Source organism: Notolepis coatsorum, assembly GCF_963971535.1.
Source record: "Notolepis coatsorum genome assembly, chromosome: 17".
Lineage (NCBI taxonomy): Eukaryota > Metazoa > Chordata > Actinopteri > Aulopiformes > Paralepididae > Notolepis > Notolepis coatsorum.
This window is the reverse complement of record NC_140181.1, coordinates 64512076-64519141: the sequence shown is the minus strand read 5'-3', so window position 1 is coordinate 64519141 and position 7066 is coordinate 64512076.

Here is a 7066-nt window from a genome sequence, read left to right as displayed (position 1 = left end):
AACTCAGCGGTGTGGAGCCACACTGGTGAACTCTCACTGACACAGGTGACAATACAACCAAACACAATAATGACAGAAGACAAGGAATGTAGAAAACCTGTGGAGAGGAGAGGGGTGAGTTAAAATGACAATATGATTACCAGTAGTATTTATCTTATACAGCATTTACCTAGAGTTTTGTCAATGTGTGAGCTAGCTTACAGTTAGTATAATGATGGATGATACTAGCAAACCATATTATACTAAAAGATTACACTGTATGTGTTTGATGTCTCCTGGCAGAGGCTAACTACTGTCCTGGCTTTGGCAATACTCGTATCTACATTTGGTTCATCCTTCCAGTATGGGTACAATGTGGCAGTGGTCAACTCTCCATCACCGGTAAACCAAACTTGATCTCAGAAGTGTTCAGTAAATATTGTCACAGTTATGCTATCCATCCAGTGCAGGCTATAGCACAATAGTAAAGGGTCATGTATCATGACTACACTGTCCACAGCACACACCATACTGGATGTTTATTCAGCTATATCATGTGGGCTCCGCATTTTGCTTCGCCTATTGGACTGCTCTGTGCGCCAATAGTGCGCCAGCTGAAAGAATTTTACAAATGCACCTATCACAGACCAGGGCTATACCCCCTCAGATAGTATATAAGCAGGGGCTGTAGTGTACATTCTCAATTCCGTTCATTTTAGCTAAGGAATATTCTTTGCATGCAAGGCGAGTATTACTGCTAAAAACCTGCCAATTAGCGGTCATTCTTGTGTCTCAGGTTCCTGGTCCATCGACTCTTACATCGCCAAGGCAGGGCCCTGTTTCTTGTACCTGGTTCAACTAAGTCGATCAAGATGTCATTATCCAGCTTCAGTTAACCCGATGTTTGAAGCCGGGATTTTCCTGTTCCTCGAAGGTGGATTCAGTCTCGTTAACTCAAGCCAGACTTGCGACCCAGGCTAAATGCGCGCGGCCGCTTCAGTTGAAAAGCCAGCACGTATCGATAGCAGAGAATCTGATTCTCTAGCGGCATTGATTGATTAATTGATTTAGAACTTTATTAACATATTGCAGTACGGCTCAATCGCCTCGCCGACAAGTTAAATGCGTTATCTATAGGCTAATTTCAAGTCCCTCATTACCTCAATCAATCAGATTATATTTCTTTAAACTTGCCTGCTGGATTGAATAATCAAATGAGATCTTGCTAGCGAAAATAATTAGTAAAACTGTCATACAGAATAACGATACGGCTCCCTTACCCATTGATTGATGTATGGTCGATCTTTTATTTATCTTCTCTGTGGTCTAACGGGTTGTTCTTCTGACTTTCACGCAGACGACTGCATGGGGTTCGAGACCCAGTCGTCTCCTTCTTTTTGCAATATAGGAATAATTCAATTTGGTGCACGTTGAGAGCTATATAAAGAATGACATCCTCAATGCATGTAGATTTATAATATTTTAACTTAAAACTATGCTACCTTTGCGTATAATCATTAATATTATATTCCAAAAATTTATATTGGAAAGATGGGGATTCGAACCCCAGTCGCCAGGTTGCCAGGATTGAGCACTACCGCTGAGCCACTGTGCCAGATGGGATAAATTCATTGTTTATACATTAATGAACGAGAGACCCGTGTTTAGAATATTCTTTGTTTTGAAGGAAGTTTTATCTCTTTATCCTCATTCATTAATGTGACGTCAACGGCTCATTCAATTTCTCAAATCCGTCAAACAGCGCATCTCATCAGACATCTTAATCCCAGTTACAATTAAAATAACCACATAATGTGTACATCGCACGAGCGAGCGCCACGGTATATATAACGTGCATTATTTAGGACAAAGTGAATTTAGTATCAGCATTTTGGGTATATTTTACATTTCAAAAGCCCCCTCTGGAAGAATGGAGCACAAAAACGTAATTCAGAATGGTATAATGCAGATCGTAGACTGTGGGAATAATTTCAGGAAACGGGCTGTCACTTCTTTGCGGGGGCGTGGCGATGGTTCAGGCTAACTTGAACTTAAACTCTGCTTTCGACCAGGCTCAAACTTTTGGATCTGTTGTCATGGTGATTTGGAAAATCCAGGTACGGGGAACCGGAAAGTCCGGCTAACTCAGTTATCCAGTTAAAGTTATCCGGCTAACTCAGTTATCCAGGTACGGGGAACGGGGCCCAGGTCAGGATCCTTTTGTCATCAAGGCTCCTGTCAGCACCTATCATACAATGTCTCAGACCACCCTCTCTGAGCCCCAGAAAGCCTGCCTCCTTCTCAGAAAATTTTCAGAATGCTCACAGTGAACATTCGTCTTACACAGTGAACACAGTGCTAGGCTAATGCTATCTTTCCACCCTCACAGGAAATTCCTTTGTGTCCCCTTCTAGGGGATGGTGTACAAATATCAGAGGATCCCATTCGGATACTCTCTGGCACCCCGCACTTTCTCGAAGTGTGTGGAGACAGCACTCAAACCTCTGCTCCGGTTTTATTCTACCTGGATGATATTCTGTTTTTTAGTCAGACAGAGGAGACAGCAAAGCATCATGCCATAATTCTGGTGCAGCATTTTTCCCTGTTGAGTTTTGCCATCAACTGGAAAAAGAGCACTCCTTTACCCTGCCAACAGATGGCATACTTGGGCATTGTACTGGCCTCTCTCTCTCCTCAACTTCAAGAGGACATTCTGTCATCCTACAGTCACCGCTCTGCCAGTGATGCACCTTCTCGGCAGGATGTCTCCAGCCTTCACTTCACTCCAAACTACAGAGGTGGTTTGCTCGGCTCAGAGTCGTGTGCCAGAAAGGGAGACTGATTACCATCCCCCCATCTGTCAAGTGTGACCTGGACCACTGGAGGAGCCGCCAAATCTTGCCATCCCATCCCATGTGAGAACCACCTCCATGATAGGCTGGGGGGGGGGGGGGGGGGGGGGGGGCGTGTCAGTCACAGCTCTCCACATCAATGTGCCGGAGCCCAGAGCAGTTCTACTAGTGCTCAAACACTTTCACAGCCTTATGAGGGGTCTTCATGTCTTGGTTAGGATAGCTGAACCTCAGTAGGTGAGTACGCTCCCCCCTGTGGGTATGGGCCTCAGTCCACCTACGCCAGGGGTGGGCAACTTTGTATATGGTGAGGGCCACAAAATGTCCACAATCAATCTGGGGGGCCGCATTGTTTATCGGCAGTCCCGCCAGTAGTACCCCATCACTCAAATAGCCCTAATAGTCACAAGGTATATTTAAGCATTACATCACGCGCAGGAGTGGTTTGTGACCAATAAACCATGCCTAGGGGTGGTCGTTAGACCCCCCTAGGCATGGTTTATTGGTCACAAATCACGACTGCAAGTGATGTAAAGCTTTTATACAACTGCTAGATTCATCCAACCTTATTTCTATACAATAAACACACATTAATCGAAGATTTATTGAAAAAACCATCCGCCAGAAAAAGTAGTTCCCACAACTACAAAAAAGACAAGTTGCCTCCATGTGGAAGCAGCTTGAAGTGCATCCAACCAAACTAACACATCCAACTGTGTATTATTGGAATGATTGAGAGAAGTTGCCTCATGTGGAAGCAGCTTGAAGTGCATCCAACCAACTAACACATCCAACTGTGTATTATTGGAATGATTGATTGAAAATTTTATTACCAGATGCAGAATGGGTACAATACAGTACGGCTCAATACACACAATTGTTAAGGGAATGCAGACCTACTTTCCATAGAACTTCATTCTTAGATGCTTCTATATAAAGTAGGTAAAACAAATTAAAAAGTCTTCTTTGCCCTATAGGAAAAAAACGTTTTCTTCGCCCTATTCTTTTATTTATTTTTTTAAACCTACTGTAGAGGGCCTAAACTTAACCAGTTGGAAACCAAACGTACAGTAATAAAATTAGCAATCAATCAATCAATCAACTCAATAGGCCATGCTCACTTAGAACAGCGCAGCACCCAGCTCTCTGACTATCCCCCGCGTTGCAGGCAGAGTGTGTGTGTGTGTGTGCGTGCGCGTGCGTGTGTGTGTGTGTGTGTATGTGTGTGGGGGGGGTGTGTGGCGGTGGGTGGAGACTAGAGCGAGCGCTGACAGTCGAAAGGAAAAAAAATTGAAAAAAAAATCGCAAATTAATCCATCAATCAATCCGCGATTTTTCTTTTGTTACAGAATGATTCAAGACCCATCAATTACATCATCCAACATTGTTTAAACGACTAAGACATTCGCTGTGACAGAATCGCTTGATATTTAGTCGTTTAGTCGCCATTAACATATCCATTTGTAAAGATTATTGGCCACCTTCTTGTGATCCGGCGGAGTGATGTGATGTGGGTCGGTTGTGGGCGGGTCCTGGGCCAGCAGCGTGGATTGTTGCCAATAAAGACGTGTAAAATGACTGTTTCAGCCAATCAGAATCGAGAAATTTGCATGCCGTTGTATAAAAACAATTATAATTTGTTGTAACTTTGTTTTTATTCCATTTCAAATGCATTTAGTAATGCAATTTCAACTTTATGAATTTATAAACAGCTGAATTTAAAAGTATTGCTGTGTAACCCCAAATATATACAAAAATGATCAATTATAATTAAGGCTTCTAATAAAATAAATGTATGAACTTAAAGCCCACTGCTCAACAAACACAAAGCAGCATTCCTGCTGCATTTCACTACAACAGTAAATCAAAAGTGCAATAATAAATGATTTTGTTAAATGTATAAACTTTTATCCTGCTACTAAACAAAACATTATAACACTGAAATGCATGTTATGGATATGAAGCACTCAGGAATGTTTTGTTTAGTAGCAGGATAAAAGTGTATACATTTAACAAAATCATTTATTATTGCACTTTTGATTTACTGTTGTAGTGAAATGCAGCAGGAATGCTGCTTTGTGTTTGTGTTATTAGTGTTATCTGAACACTACAAAAGTAAACAAGTAAAGTGCAAGTAAAGTAAAGTGCAATACTACATGCCTCCCATTGACCCTTTATCAAACTGGCATGACATTCACCCTCGCCCCACAGTGGGTCAATAATGGTTATAATAATAATAATAATAATAATAATAATAATAATAATAATAATGGTCCCCTCTCTACACCTCTCCATCATCTCCCCCCTCTCTACACCTCTTCATCATCTCTTCCCCCCTCTCTACACCTCTTCATCATCTCCTTCCCCCCCCCCCCTCTCTACACCTCTTCATCATCTCTTCCCCCCTCTCTACACCTCTTCATCATCTCCTTCCCCCCCCCCCTCTACATCTCTTCATCATCTCCTCCCCCCCTGTCTTTAATGAGACACTTGTGGTCTCTCTTGTTGGCGCACAATAGCAGGAATGTCAACTTCAATGTTTGTGCATGCAATCTGCATCAGATGAAATAATGTTTCATCCGACAGCCTGTTTCTCTCCTTTGACTTGATGTGCTTCATGTTTGAGAAATTGCTCTCACATATGTATGTGCTCCCAAACATACTGGCCATAGAGAGGGCAAAGTCCCTGAGGAGTGGGAAGCGGGGCTCAGGTAGCAGTTTCCAAAACGAAATTCCCCTCTCATTTCTCTTTGCTTGAAAAAAAGGATCTGACTGTAGCTCGCACAGTTCAAGCTGCAACGGTGGGGGCTGCTCTGACACCGTAGCGGTGAGGGGGGCGGCAAACAGCGCTATCCGTGACTGCATGCCGTTGAAATCTTCAAACCGATCATTGAATTGCATTTGCAGTGTTTCAATGTCGCTCCTGTACTTTCCGACGGCTCAGCCATCGGATTTCTGTGTGTAGCTGCAAGTCGCCATAATCAGTGTCCATCTCTTCCAAAAAGGAGACAAACTTTCTATGGTTTAGTGACCTGTTGCCTCCACGAATTAGATTGGTAACCTTGGTAACCAAATCCATAACATGGCTGTAGTCAAGCTTCTTGGCACAGAGAGCCTCCTATATCAGATAAAAAAAAAAGAAAAACGATTTAACGACTCTCGCATATAATTTTACTACACTTGACTCGCATTGGTCATTATTAGTGACCCACAATAGATGGAAATTATGTTAGCGAACTTACCTGATGTATAATGCAGTGCAGCATTGGACACTCAACGCCACTCTGCCTTAGAAGCCCGGCGAATCCTGTGCGTTTTCCTTTCATTGCCGGTGCTCCATCGGTAACAACAGCCGACAGTTTATCAAAACCCCCATATTGCTGCACGGCACTTTCAACGGCGTTTCATAATGTCCACACTAGGGCTGACCCCTATTAGTCAAATAGTCGACTAATCGATCGAAAAGAGCCATAGTCGACTGCCAACTCTTCTTAGTCGAATACAATAAAAAAAAATAAAAAATAAAAAAAATAAAAAAAAATAAAAAATAAAAATATTATATATATTTTTTTTTTTTATATTGGCCTGGGGCCGCATGGAACGTCGGTGAGGGCCGCATGCGGCCCGCGGGCCGCCAGTTGCCCCTCCCTGACCTACGCAGTCGCAGAGCTCTCCACATTGTGGGAGCAGACCTGATGTCCAGACCTGATGATACTCCCCTCGAGATGAGCGGTGCTTACATCTCCACATTGTCAGACAGATCTGGAACCGGTTCAGGGAAGCAGAAGTGGACCTTTTTGCTTCCAAAGAGAACACTTCCTGTCCCCTGTGGTTCAGGAAGAGAGACAACCTAACACTGGGAGTGACACTAGAGCACAGGTGACAGGACGCTCATCTTGATAGCACTAGATTGTTGATCAGCATGCTGGTTCCCCCCAACCTACAGCTGGCAGCTCCTCCATGGCCCATCCCATGTTCCCAGGAAGCCCTGTCCCAGGTGTACAGCCTAGAGCAGTGGTTTACTTTCCACCCGGTTGTCCTCGGACAGCGATTGATGGCTTTGTTTCTGAAAAGCTATCCTTTTAGTTTTTGGCAGGGGCACAGGTTTTGACTCTTCTATTCAGCCATTCTCTTCTGTCTTATCGACAGTTTTGATATATGGACCCCAGACCTTCTGCCGGGTCTTCAGGTTTTTTCTCTTAACTCCTTGCCCTTGCCTATCATTTTAAGTGTTT